Genomic DNA, 15,215 nt, shown 5'->3' on the forward strand with positions numbered 1-15,215 from the left:
ATGCCTTCGACACCAAGTGGCACGCCCAAGTGTTGGATCTTCTCTCCCTTCTCTGGAAAATTGAACTAGCGTGCCACGCCTTCATGTTCAAGTGGCACGCCCATGTTGGTATGAACTCCTTCAAGCCTGACGTGCCATGCCTAGAGCCTCAAGTGGCACGCCCAAGTAATGGGTAATAGTTGGCGTGCCACGGGCCCAAGTGGGCCCAAGATCCAACAAATATAAATCCTAACTCCATCAAACTTCAAACCACCATAAATTTTGATTCGGAGCTTTGATTGACGAGCCGTTTGTAGCCACGCGTCGCTCTTCTCATCCTCTTTGATTCTATCTAGGTATGTGGTGAGTATACTACTGTCCTCTGCCCAGTTTCGATATTCCTCTTTAAATTCAAAATTTGATATAGGTATTGAGTAATTTTGTGATTTTGGTTGTTTAGGAGTGCTCTAATATGAGCTATTGGTGATATTCATCACAAAATTCAGTGAGTTAAGGTAAGAAACCTCAAAACCCTTGTGATTTATCAAATTTTATGAACCCTAGATTAATGTATATTTGAAATTGGTTATGTTAGTGTTGTTGGGTGTATTTGGAGCACTTGGAATAAGGTGTTGGTAGCTAAAGCTTATTGGTGATGATTGAGAGCCTTGAAGCTTAAGTTATGATGTGTTTGGGTGTGAACCACCGTCATTAAGGTACGGTTTAAGTTTCATTTAAGTATCGTGTGGTGTGATGAGAATTCCTAGGCTAGAAGCCCCTAGGATTAGGTTTGGATTGTGTAAATGGTTGGTATTAATATGTATAGTTGATATGTTGTGTAAAATAATGATTAGGTTGAGAATTGTGTAAAATTGCATGTTTGGTGTGTTGAGAAATTTGATGAATTGGATAACGATTATTGGTTTGTGGAATATGCATTGAAATTGTGAATTTGGGCCGGAGATCATGGATTTTGGGCCAGAGACTGGAAAAAGGTAAGGACGGTAAGTGATGATTGAATTGTTGATATTGTATGAGATTGAATGAAGAATAGTATGCAATGTATGAGAATTTGATTAATTGATGAAATAGTGGAAAATGAGGTTTTTGAAATATGGAATGGATGTATTTGAGTTGGAATGTGTAAAAGGAGTAGGTTTGAAATTCGTTGTGTGTGAATATGTAACTTGAGTTGGTTTGGGTTCATTTGTTGGTTAAAATTGATTGAGGCTAGTGAATCATTGGAAAATTGGTAAATGTGTGCTTTTGGTAAAAACAGATTTTTGGCCAACTTCAGTGGGCTATAACTTAGTCCTCGGAGTTGGAAAACTTTCAAAATTAGATTTTTATGAAAATTTATTTATCGATCTTTCCAAGGTTTGAGAATGGTTGAAAAAGGAATTTTGTGGAAAAAGTTATGAGGTTTTGAAAATTGGATTGAAAAACTGATTTCTACAACATATCAAATTTTCTGTTTTCTGATATGAATGCATACGTGGCCTTTGACATGCATACATGGGAGTTGATATGGATGCATACGAGGACACTGCATGCGTACACAGAATGGTCTAAAATTTGGGTCATGCGTACGCGACACCATGCATGCATACGCGACTTACTAAGTTTTCACCTTATGCATACACGGGCCTTTGCATGTGTACGCGGATACCCAAATTTTCAGCCTGTGCATACGCACACCACATGTATACGTACGCACACCTCCCAAAATTTGGAAAAAATGTGTTCTTATGGCTTTCAACCATTATTTTGGTCTCCTAAAGCTTTATAAACTTTGATACGGTTCTAGAGCCGGTGGGATTGAGGATGGAAGAGTTAGTGATAAAGCCAAACGAGTTGAGTTAGTAAAATTGAAAGAAATAAACAAGATGTTAAGTGAGAAGGATGATGATTATGAGATTGTTAATGAGAATGATGAGATTATAAGATGGATAATAAGAATGATGATGCTTATGAGATTGATAATGAGAATGATGATGATTATGATATTGATAAAGAGAAAAATGATGATTATGAGATTCACGATGAGAATGATAATGATTATGAGATTGATCTTGTATATGATTGATGTGAGGATTATTGTCGGATAGGAATTTTTACAAGATAATTCCGTTGAAGTATAGATCCAAACCAACAAATAACCCTCAATTAAAGTTTAATTTGGTTGTCACAAGTTCAACCCAATAAAAATAACCGAGAGTATTACTCTCGAGTCATTCTCCCTGTGAATTACAATCGAGTACTCAATTATTGGTTTATGAGATTCACAAAGTTGGGTTGATGATAAAGAAGCAAGAAATTAAGTGGCAAGAAATGTAAATGGCAATAAAATAAAGTAACCAACTAAAGATAACAAATACTAAAAAGCGGCATTCATGGCAAGGATTGAAAATCAAGATTTTCTATCCTAGTCATCAATCATAACATAATAATTAACAAGAGATAATCATATTTTGTTATCTCCAACACCGAGAGAAAATCAAATAAGACTAGTTAATCTCAATGCATAAGTCCTAATCAACTTACTAATTGAATTAGTAAAAGATTAGCGTCAATGGAAATAATATTAACTAACATCTCTAGATCACCAACATAAGTTGGGTATTAATGACTCAAGAGTACCTAATTTCTCCTTCCAAGCCAAGAATGTACAAAATCTACTCTAAACCTAAGCCAAACATTTTATCAAACACTTGGTGTGCATAAAAAGAAAAGCATATTAGATTGCAAGAAATATAAAATCTAAAGCTACCAAATGCAAGATAACAATAATAACAACTCAATTAAACAATAAGAAACATAAAAAGATATCAAATTGCATTAAAAGGAATCAAAATTGACAATAGTTCATGAACTAAAAAAAAAGTATTAATGAGAAATTGACAAGAATAACTAAGAAAGTTAAAGCAATGGAACAAGAAAAAGTAAAAGAAACTAAATCAAAGCAAGAATTAAAACCTAAATCTAAGAGAAATTAAACTAATTATATCCTAATTCTAGAGAGAAGAGGGAGCTTCTCTCTCTAGAAAATTACCTAAAGCATGATAGCTAAGCTACATTAATTGCTCCCCCTTGTTCCAACTTGAATTCTGCCTCAAATACTTCAGAAATGAGTTGGATTTGGCCCTAGATAAGCTCAGAAACTGTCCCCAGTGAGTTTCTTTAATGAGGTCACGTGACAAGTCATGCATACACGTGGCCTTGCATTCACCAAATCATTATTTTTTCATGAATTCTCCATCTTGCATGCTTTTTCTTCACTTCTTTGATCCAATTCTTGCCTCCTAAGCCTGAAATCACTAAACAAATACATCAAGGCATCGAGTGGAATCAATGTGAATTAAATATAGCATTTAAAGGTTTAAAAAGCATATTTTTACTCTTAGGTGCAATTTAGGAGAAATTCACAAAACCATGCTGTTTCATTGAATAAATGTGAGATAAGTTGGTAAAATCCACTAAATTCAACACAAGATAGACCACAAAATTGGGATTTATCAACCTCCCCATACTTAAACCAAGCATGTCCTCATGCTAAACTCAAGAAAGATACAAGAAAGGGGTATCAACATTTATTCAATGCAAGTAAACTATCTATATGCAACCTATGTACATGCATGCAACTACTTGGTCAAAATAAATTAATTTCCAAGAAAGCATGTATAAACATAAGGGCTAAAGCAATCACAATCAAATCAAATCCACAATTGAATTGAGTTATTGAACAATATTTAACAACTTGCAAGAAAAGAGATGATCATAGGTGAAAACATGTAATTGAGCAATTGAACCCTCACTGGATGTGTATCCGCTCTAGTCGCTCAGGGTTGATCCACTCAATTCTCTTCTAATCATGCTCTCTAAAATTTATTTTTCATCTAACAATCAACAATTATTCAATGCATGCATACAAATATCACGAGGACTTTCCACAAGGTTATAATGGGGCTAGGGTAAAGGTAAGGATGCATATGGTTAAGTGAGCTAGAAATTTGCATCTTTAATTAACCTAAGCTCTCACCAAACACATATAACAACCTATACAATTCTAATACAATACCTAGCTACCCATAGTTCTCAATTTTTCATACACTCATGCATTCTCTTTTTAATCACAACACATATGCATTCCTTTGGGGTATTTTGTCCCCTTTTTATTGCTTTCTTTTTATTTCTTTTTTTATATTATATTTTTTTTCATTTTCATTTTTTTTCAATAACATAATATATACAAAAATATTAATGCATATGGTTCAATATTCAATGCATGAGTATGTACCCAACTTACAAGATTTTTAATGAAAACTCAAAAATACACTTTTATCTCAACCAATGTTCTCAAACTTTCCACACTTGAATGATAAACACTCTCACTAGCCTAACCTAATCAAAGATCCAAATTAAAGACATTGATTGTTTTTCACTTAGGCGTAGTGATGTGCTAAAATTAAGAAGAAAAGGGATTAAATAGGCTCAAAAATGGTTAACAGTGGTAGATAAAAGGATAAGGCTATTTGGGTAAGTGAGCTCAAATGAAATAAATGCCTCAATCATATAAATGCATTCATACACAAAATAATGGATATAAAGAATCAAACAAATCAAAGACTACAATCATAGAGAGAGAATAACACACAAGAAGAAAAATAGTAGTTATATAATGCAATCACAGAATTAGGCTCAAAAACTCACAAGCTTATGTGTTCTTAGCTAAAAAACATGTTGCACAATATATAATTCAAGCAAATTCAATGAAAATTTTTTTTCTCAAATCAATTGGGGTGCCCTATAGATAAATTTCTTGGTAAATTTTATTATTTTGACTAAGCTTATTATATATATATATATATATATATATATATATATATATATACACGCAAACCAAGAAAAATGCAACTAAAAATTCTAAAAGACCTAGTAATAGAAGAAAAATAAATGAAATGTGAAAGCGTTGGGATTAGAAAATTTTCACCAAAAAATCGGCCGATTGGTCGGACAACCTCCCCACATTTAAAAGTTTGTATCGTTCTTGGTGCGTTCAAAGATGAGCAAGGGGGTACGACGACTTCACAGATTGCCACCTTCAACTAGTGGTTCAATTGGCTGCTGCATGTTCTTTCTTTTGCTTCCCTTTTTGCTTATGGTGGTTCATCCTGAAAGATAGAAAATTGGATATAGTAGACGAGTAAATGCAAAAGCAAGGAAGCATATATTGTTAGAATAAGGTAAGAATCACTAAAATAAAGTGAGTTAATAAGGTTGTGACATTGATAAAAATAGTACGTGAATTCTATGTTGCATGCGGGATAGAATTCACGCACTAGCATTCAAAAGCTATGTCACAACTACACAAAAAAGGTATGTACTTCACTCATTTTAGTGTGCTTGAAATACTTGAAATAGAACTTGTAGGTTAAGATAACCAAACAAGTAATAAAGAAGTATAAAAGCATTCAAGCAATAATCAAGCAATTGTGAAAATGGATAATGAATGGACATTGGTTGATGTGCAAGAGAATTCAATGAATAAAAGGAAATATAGAACTCGCACATCAAACAATGATACACTTTGAAGTTTGGTTCGCATCACCTAGTTGACATAAAATGGGAGACATGAGTGCTATGCAATTTAGAAAAAGAGAAATAGAAGTTAAAATCGATCACATAGCAAGCATGATCCATATAGCTTAAGAATTTCAAAGATATATACCTAGGTGAGCTTAGAATCCAATTTCACAAACGAAGCATTATGCCAAAATGACTAGTTTAAAATATGTGTAGAGCACATAGTTAGACAATTAAGGGCTAACATATCATTAAGGCATAAGCATAACTTATGGATGCATATAATCAAGCAACACAATGCATTAAGATAAATGCACATCATCCAACATCAAGAAATTTTCTAGTCATGGTTAATGAATTTAAATCACATGGTGGCCAAAATATGCAATTCAAAAGATTTAGAAAGCTTTGAAGGCAATGTCATAAGCACTTGGTATGCACAAAATTAAGCATGAAGAATTCAATACCAAGCCATAAATTACAACCTCAACAAAGAAATCCAACAATGAATATTTTCAGCATTGAGAAACAGTAAATCAAATCAATAATCTAATACTTATCACCAAAAACAAAAATTAAGCTAACTAACTAACTAACTAAAGGAGGTGGTGGTTGGAGAGGAGAAGAAGAGAAAAGACAAGAAAAGAAGAAAAAAATGGAGAGAAGAGAAGAAAAGAAGAATATGTGAAGCAGGGATAGTCACGCATACGCGTGGGTCACGCATAAGCATGCGAGGGGCAAATAGGGTGCGACGCATATGTGACCGGCAAGCATACGCAGGGAAGAGAAAAATAGAAGGTGACGCGTACGCGTGGGTCACGCGCACGCATAGAAAGAAATTGTGCTAGACGCACAGTTCCCATATACTACGTGCACAACTCACTGTCTGAACCGTGCGATGGCACAGTGCCAACACCAAAAATTCATTATCCAGGTTTATGGGGTCACGCGTACGTGTGAGAAGAGTTGTGTGTCCCGCATCAAGCCAGCACGGTCCCAGCACAACTTGCTATTTGGACCATGCGATGGCATAACCCACGCTTGATCCTGGCACGTTCAGATTTTAGGGTCACGCATACGCGTGGCTCAAGCGTACGGGTGGGGTGACTCTTTTTTTTTGTTTTTTTTAAGCATAAAAATAGAACAAAACTAATCCAACCATTATATACATTTTTAAAACCAACCAAAATTCAAATTTATTAAAATTCTTAACTCTTTTTGAAAAAATTTTCAAATATTCCACTAGGCAATTCAAACAAAGATGAAATTCAAAACAACTAACCTACAACTTAAGGCATATATCTAAACAAACTAACTAACACATGGCAATATATACAAGAGTAATATAAAGAGAGAAAGTATCTAGTAATAGAAACTCACTTTATTCATCAACTATATACAAAAGAGAAAAGTGGAAAGAGTTTACCATGGTGGGGTATCTCCTACCTAGCATTTTTATTTTAAGTCCTTAAGTTGGACATTGGTGAGCTTCTTGTCATGGTGGCTTGTGCTTGTATTCATCTTTGAACTCCCACCAATGCTTGGATCTCCATTGGTTGCCAGAATTTCCAACCAAATGCACCAAATATTGATGAAGTTCTTCACAAGCTCGGAGCTCCCAAAATTGATCCTCATCACATATGCCGGGATCCCAAACTTTGTTCCTACTCCCGTCTTCAAGTTGATCATTACAATTCTAATAGGGTGATAAGCTCACTTTAGAATTCTCATACAAGCATCCAAACATCCTCCTAGACCCATTCAATTTAGCAATCCTCCAACCATTGGATTTAAACTTTGATGACTTAACCATGATGAATGGTGCACGAAATTGTGATCTCAATGGCGCTAACAACTTGGTACACACAATTGTAATCTCAACTCTTTTTCACAACTTCGCACAACTAACCAGCAAGTGCACTGGGTCGTCCAAGTAATAAACCTTACGTGAGTAAGGGTCGATCCCACGGAGATTGTCGGCTTGAAGCAAGCTATGGTCATCTTGTAAATCTCAATCAGGCGGATTCAAATGGTTATAGATTTTTGATAATTAAAAGATAAATAAGCATAAAATAAAGATAGAGATACTTATGTAATTCATTGGTGAGAATTTCAGATAAGCGTATGGAGATGCGTTGTTCCTTCTGAATCTCTGCTTTCCTATTGCCTTCATCCAATCCTTCATACTCCTTTCTATGGCAAGTTGTATGTTGGGTGTCACCATTGTCAATGGCTACTTCCCGTACTCTCAGTGAAAATGGTCCTCTACGGTTTCTGTACGGCTAATCAACTGTCAGATTTCTCGTCTCGGATGAAAAATATCAAGCACAGATATCGTATGGCTAATCAGCTGTTGGTTCTCGATCATGTATGAATAAGATTTACTATCCTTTTGCGTCTGTCACTACGCCCTACAGTCGCGATTTTGAAACTCGTCACAGTCATCCCATCCCAGATCTTACTCGGAATACCACAGACAAGGTTTAGACTTTCCGGATCTCAAGAATGCTGCCAATGGATTCTAGCCTATACCACAAAGATTCTAATCTTGGATTCAGATGCCCCATTGTCATAGGGGAGTCGATGTAAATCATTGATTAGAAACCCAAGAGATATACATTCAAGCTTGTTTTTATGTAGAACGGAAGTGGTTGTCAATCACGCGTTCATAAGTGAGAATGGTGATGAGTGTCACATAATCATCACATTCATCATGTTTTTGTGTGCGAATGAATATCTTAGAATAAGAATAAGCTTGAATTGAATAGAAGAACAATAGTACTGTGCATTAATACTTGAGGAACAGCAGAGCTCGACACCTTAATCTATGGTGTGTAGAAACTCCACCGTTGAAAATACATAAGTGATGATGGTCCAGGCATGGTCGTGAGGCCAGCCTCCAATGTCTAAGGACTAAAAATAATTCAAAGATATTCCAAAAGGTCGTCCAAAGATGATCTAAGGATAATCCTCAAATGTCTAATACAATAGTAAAAAGTTCTATTTATACTAAATTAGTTATTAGGGTTACAGAAACAAGTAATGATGCAGAAATCTACTTCCGGGCCCACTTGGTGTGTGCTTGGGCTGAGCATTGAAGCTTCCACGTGTAGAGGTCTTCCTTGGAGTTAAACGCCAGTTTGTAACTTGTTTTTGGCGTTTGACTCTATCTTGCAACTTGTTTCTGGTGTTTAACGCCAGAATAGGGCAGAAAGCTAGCGTTAAACGCTAGTCTTCGTCATCTAAACTCAGACAAAGTATGAACTATTATATATTTCTAGAAAGCCCTGGATGTTTACTTTCCAACGCAGTTGAGAGCACGCCATTTGGATTTCTGTAGCTCCAAAAATTTTATTTCCAGTGCAGGGAGGTCAGAATCCAACAGCAACTAAGTCCTTTGTCAGCCTCTGAATCATTTTTTTGCTCAGGTCCCTCAATTTCAGTCAGAAAATATATGAAATCACAGAAAAATACACAAACTCATAGTAAAGTCTAGAAATGTGAATTTTGCTTAAAAACTAATAAAAATATACTAAAAAGTAGCTAGATCCTACTAAAAACTATCTAAAAATAATGCCAAAAGCGTATAAATTATCTGCTCATCACAACACCAAACTTAAATTCTTGCTTGTCTCCAAGCAACTGAAAACAAAATAGAATAAAAAGAAGAGAATATACAATGAAACTTAGTCCCAATTAGATGAGCGGGGCTAGTAGCTTTTTGTTTCTGAACAGTTTTGGCATCTCACTTTATCCTTTGAAATTCAGAATGATTGGCATCTATAGGAACTCAGAATTTTAGATAGTGTTATTGATTCTCCTAGTTCAGTATGTTGATTCTGAACATAGCTACTTTATGAGTCATGGTCGTGGCCCTAAGCACTTTGTTTTTCCAGTATTACCACCGGATACATAAATGCCACAAACACATAACTGGGTGAACCATTTCAGATTGTGACTCAGCTTTGCTAAAGTCCCCAATTAGAGGTGTCTAGAGTTCTTAAGCACACTCTTTTGCTTTGGATCATGACTTTAACCACTCAGTCTCAAGTTTTTCACTTGGACCTTCATGCCACAAGCACATGGTTAGGAACAACTTGATTTAGCCGCTTATGCTTGGATTTTATTTCCTTGGGCCCTCCTATCCATTAATGCTCAAAGCCTTGGATCCTTTTTACCCTTGTCTTTTGATTTAAAGGGCTATTGGCTTTTTCTGCTTGCTTTTTTCTTTTTCTTTTCTTTTTCTTTTAATTTCTGCCATTTTTTTCGCTACTTGTCTTTTTTTTCGCAAGCTTTGTTATTCTCTTGCTTCAAGAATCAATTTCATGATTTTTCAGATTATCAATAACATTTCTCTTTGTTCATCATTCTTTCATGAGCCAACAATTTTAACATTCATAAACTTCACTATAAAAAATATGCACTGTTCAAGCATTCATTCAGAAAAAACAAAAAGTATTGCCACCACATCAAAATAATTAAACTAATTTCAAGATAAAATTTGAAATTCAAGTACTTCTTGTTCTTTTGTAATTAGGCACATTTTTCATTTAAGAGAGATGAATGATTCATGGAATTATTCATAGCTTTAAGGCATAGACACTAGACACTAATGATCATGTAGTGAAGACACAAACATAGACAACACATAAAGCATCAAATTCGAAAAACAGAGAAATAAGAACAAGGAAATTAAAGAACGGGTCCACCTTAGTGATGGTGGCTAGTTCTTCCTCTTGAAGATCCAATGGAACGCCTAAGCTCCTCTATGTCTCTTCCTTGCCTTTGTTGCTCCTCCCTCATAGCTCTTTGATCTTCTCTAAGAGGTGTTGAGTTGCTCCCAATAGTTGTGTGAAAGAAAATGCATCCCTTGAGGCATCTCAGGGATTTCATGAGGAATTTTCTCATGCTCTTGTTGAGGTCCATAAGTGGGCTCTCTTGTTTGCTCCATCCTTTTCTTAGTGATGGGCTTGTCCTCTTCAATGAGGATGCCTCCTTCTATGTCAATCCCAGCCAAATTACATAGGTGATAAATGGGATGAGGAAAGGCTAACCTTGCCAAAGTGGAGGACTTGTCAGCCACCTTGTAGAGTTCTAGAGGTATGATCTCATAAACTTCCACTTCCTCCCCAATCATGAAACTATGGATCATGATGGCCCCATCCACAGTCACTTCAGATCGATTTCTAGTAGGAATGATGGAGCGCTGAATGAACTCCAACCATCCTCTAGCCACAAGCTTAAGGTCCGGTCTTCTTAATTGAACCGGGTTACCTCTTGAGTCTCTTTTTCATTGAGCTCCTTCCACACATATGTCCATGAAGACTTGGTCTAACCTTTGATTAAAGTTGTCCCTTCTAGTTTAGGGGTGTGCGTTTTCTTGCATCATTGGCAAGTGAAACGCCAACCTTACATTTTTCGGACTGAAATCTAAGTATTTCCCCCGAACCATTGTAAGCCAATTCTTTGGATTCGGGTTCATACTTTGATCAAGGTTCCTAGTGATCCATGCATTGGCATATAACTCTTGAACCATTAAGATTCCGATTTATTGAATGGGGTTGGTGAGAACTTCCCAACCTCTTCTTCGGATTTCATGTCGAATCTCCGGATACTCATTCTTCTTGAGCATGAAAGGGACCTCAGGGATCACCTTCTTCTTGGCCACAATTTCTTAGAAGTGGTCTTGATGGACCTTGAAGATGAGTCTCTCCATCTTCCATGACTCAGAGGTAGAAGCTTTTGCCTTCCCTTTCCTTTTTCTAGAGGTTTCTCCAGCCTTAGGTGCCATAAATGGTTATGGAAAAATAAAAAAGCAATGCTTTTACCACACCAAACTTAAAAGATTTACTCGTCCCCAAGCAAAAGAAGAAAGAAAGAAGGGGGAGAAGAAGAAATTAGAGGAGATAGAGGGAGATAGAGGTTCGGCCAAGGGGTAGGAGAGTGTTTGTGATGTGTGAAAATGAAGGAGTGAGGAGGGGTATTTATAGGGAAAGAGATGGAGAGTGGCCGAATGAAATTGGGTGGGTTTGGAAGGGAAAAATGTTTGAATTTGAAAGTGAGGTAGGTGGGGTTTTTGGGGAAGAGATATGAAAGTGATTGGTAAAGAGAATATAAGGAAGAGGATAGGATTTGATTGGTGAGTGGTGTTTTGGGTAGAGTGTTTATAAAGATGTGTGAGGGAGAGAGAGAGAGGTGGGGTAGGTGGGGATCCTGTGGGGTCCACAGATCCTGAGGGATCAAGGATTTCTCATCCCTGCTCCTTTTAGGCGTGCAAAACGCCCTTAGTGTGCAATCCTGGCGTTTAACGCTAGACTGCAGCTTGTTTCTGGCGTTAAACGCCAGCTTTTATTCCTTTCCTGGCGTTAAACGCCAAGCTGCAACCTATTTCTGGCGTTTAATGCCAGTTTGTTGTTTCTTTCTGGCGTTTAACGCCAGTCTGGTGCTTTTTTCTGGCATTTAACGCCCAGAATGGTGCCAGACTGGGCGTTAAACGCCCATGCTGCTACCCTAACTGGCGTTTAAATGCCAGTAAGTTTTTCCTCTAGGGTGTGCTATTTTTAATGCTATTTTTTATTTTTTTTATTTTTGCAGTTGTTTTTGTGACTCCATATGATCATCAACCTAAAAAAGAAAATAACAAAGATAAATAAAATTGGGTTGGCTCCCAATAAGCGCTTCTTTAATGTTAATAGCTTGACAGTGAGCTCTTATGGAGCTTCACAGATGTTTAGAGCATTGTTGGGGCCTCCCAACACCAAACTTAGAGTTTGAATGTGGGGGTTCAACACCAAACTTAGAGTTTGGTTGTGGCCTCCCAACACCAAACTTAGAGTTTAACTGTGGGGGCTTTGTTAGACTCTGCATTGAGAGAAGCTTTTCTTTCTTCCTCTCCATGGTTACAGAGGGAGATCCTTGAGTTTTAAACACAAGGTAGTCCTCATTCAATTGAAGGATCAACTCTCCTCTGTCCACATCAATCACAACTTTTGCTGTGGCTAGGAAGGATCTTCCAAGGATAATGGATTCATCCTCATCCTTTCCAGTGTCTAGGATTATGAAATCAGCAGGAATGTAAAGGCCTTTGACCTTTATTAGCACGTCCTCTACCTGTCCATAAGCCTTTTTCATGGATTTGTCTGCCATCTCTAATGAGAATTTGGCAGCATGTACCTCAAATATTCCCAGTTTCTCCATTACAGAGAGTAGCATTATGTTTATACCTGACCCCAAGTCACACAGAGCCTTCTCAAAGGTCTTGGTGTCTATGGTACAGGGAATTAAGAATTTACCAGGATCCTGTTTCTTTTGAGGTAATGTTTGCCTAACCAAGTCATTCAGTTCATTGGTGAGCAAGGGGGTTCATCCACCCAAGTCTCGTTACCAAATAACTTGGCATTCAGCTTCATGATTGCTCCAAGTTACTTAGCAACTTACTCTTCAGTAATATCTTCATCCTCTTCAGAGGAGGAATAGTCATCAGAGCTTATGAATGGCAGAAGTAGGTTCAATGGAATCTCTATGGTCTCTAGATGAGCCTCAGATTCCTTAGGTTCCTCAATTGGAAACTCCTTTTTGTCCAGAGGACGTCCCATGAGGTCTTCCTCACTGAGATTCACGTCTTCCTCATCCTCTCTAGGTTTGGCCACACCAAGTAAGGTTATGGCCTTGCACTCTCTTTTTGGATTCTCTTCTGTATTTCTTGGGAGAGTACTAGGAGGAGTTTCAGTGACTCTTTTACTCAACTGACCCACTTGTGCCTCCAAATTTCTAATGGAAGACCTTGTTTCATTCATAAAACTTAGAGTGGCCTTAGATAGATCAGAGACTGTGTTTGCTAAGCTAGAGGGGCTTTGCTCAGAATTCTCTGTCTGTTGCTGAGAGGATGATGGAAAAGACTTGCTATTGCTAAACCTGTTTCTTCCACCATTATTAAAGCCTTGTTGAGGCTTTTGTTGATTCTTCCATGAGAAATTTGGATGATTTCTCCATGAGGGATTATAGGTGTTTCCATAGGCTTCACCCATGTAATTCACCTCTACCATTACAGGGTTCTCAAGATCATAAGCTTCTTCTTCAGAAGATGCTTCTTTAGTACCGTTAGATGCATTTTGCAATCCATTCAGACTCTGAGAAATCAAATTGACTTGTTAAGTCAACATTTTGTTCTGAGCCAATATGGCATTCAGAGCATCAATTTTAAGAACTCTCTTCCTCTGAGGCGTCCCATTACTCACAGGATTCCTTTCAAAAGTGTACATGAATTGGTTATTTGCAACCATGTCAATGAGTTCCTGAGCTTCTACAAGCGTTTTCTTCAGGTGAATAGATCCACCTGCAGAATGGTCCAATGACATCTTAGACAATTCAGATAGACCATCATAGAATATATCCAGGATGGTCCATTTTGAAAGCATGTCAGAAGGACACTTTTTGGTCAATTGCTTGTATCTTTCCCAAGCTTCATAGAGGGATTCACCTTCTTTCTGCTTGAAGGTTTGAACATCCACTCTAAGCTTGCTCAGCTTTTGAGGAGGAAAGAACTTGGCTAAGAAAGCCGTGACCAGCTTATCCCAAGAGTTCAGGCTATCTCTAGGTTGAGAGTCCAACCATGTTGTAGCTCTGTCTCTTACAGCAAAAGGGAAAAGCATAAGCTTATAGACCTCGGGATCAACTCCATTGGTCTTAACAATATCACAGATCTGCAAGAATTCAGTTAAGAACTGAAAAGGATCTTCTGATGGAAGTCAATAAAACTTGCAATTCTGTTGCATCAGAGAAACTAATTGAGGCTTTAGCTCAAAATTGTTTGTTCCAATGGCAGGGATTGAGATGCTTCTTCCATGGAAGTTGAAATTTGGTGCAGTGAAGTCACCAAGCATCTTCCTTGCATTGTTGTTGGGTTCGGCCATTACTTCTTTTTTGAGATTCTCTGTAAGGTTTTCTTTGGATTGTTGTGCTTTAGCTTCTCTTAGCTTTTTCTTTAGAGTCCTTTCAGGTTCAGGATCTGCTTTAACAAGAGTGTCCTTGTCCTTGCTCCTGCTCATATGAAAAAGAAGAGGACATAAAAGGAAGATGAATCCTCTATTTCACAGTATAGAGATTCCTTTATGTGAGTAGAAGAATAAGAATGAAAGAAGAAGAAGAAAAATTCAAACACAGAGAAGGGAGGGGTTTGAATTTTGAGAAGAGAAGTGTTAGTAAATAAATAAAATAAATAGAAAGAGAGAGAGAGGGAAATTCGAAAATTAGAAGAAAAGAAAAGAAAATTGTTTTTTATTTTAAAATTTAGTTAGAATTCGAAAATTAAGAGAAGAAATAAAATTAAAATTAAAATTAAAAACTATTAGTTAATTAAAAAGAATTTTGAAAAAGAGGAAGGTGATTTTCGAAAATTAGAGAGAGAAAAGTAATTAGGTAGTTTTGAAAAAGATAAGAAATAGTAAAACAAACAAAAAGTCAATTAATTAATTGGAAAATATTTGAAAATCAATTTTGAAAAGATAAGAAGTTAGAAAAGATTTTGAAAAAGATATGATTTGAAAAAAAATATATTTGAAAAGATAAGATTGAAATTTATTTTGAAAAAGATTTGAAAAAGAAATTTAGAAAGATTTGATTTTGAAAATTAAAGTTAATGACTTGACTAACAA

General features: G+C 36.6%; 1 non-coding gene across 1 annotated transcript; it reads left to right on the forward strand.

The window, feature by feature from the left end:
* The first annotated feature begins 13,973 nt into the window (after positions 1 to 13,973).
* LOC130943006 (small nucleolar RNA R71) lies at positions 13,974 to 14,081 on the forward strand. The gene has a single exon (XR_009071546.1). It is a non-coding gene; the product is annotated as a small nucleolar RNA R71 (small nucleolar RNA).
* The last annotated feature ends 1,134 nt before the right edge of the window (positions 14,082 to 15,215 follow it).

Source organism: Arachis stenosperma, chromosome 7, assembly GCF_014773155.1.
Source record: "Arachis stenosperma cultivar V10309 chromosome 7, arast.V10309.gnm1.PFL2, whole genome shotgun sequence".
Classification (NCBI taxonomy): domain Eukaryota; kingdom Viridiplantae; phylum Streptophyta; class Magnoliopsida; order Fabales; family Fabaceae; genus Arachis; species Arachis stenosperma.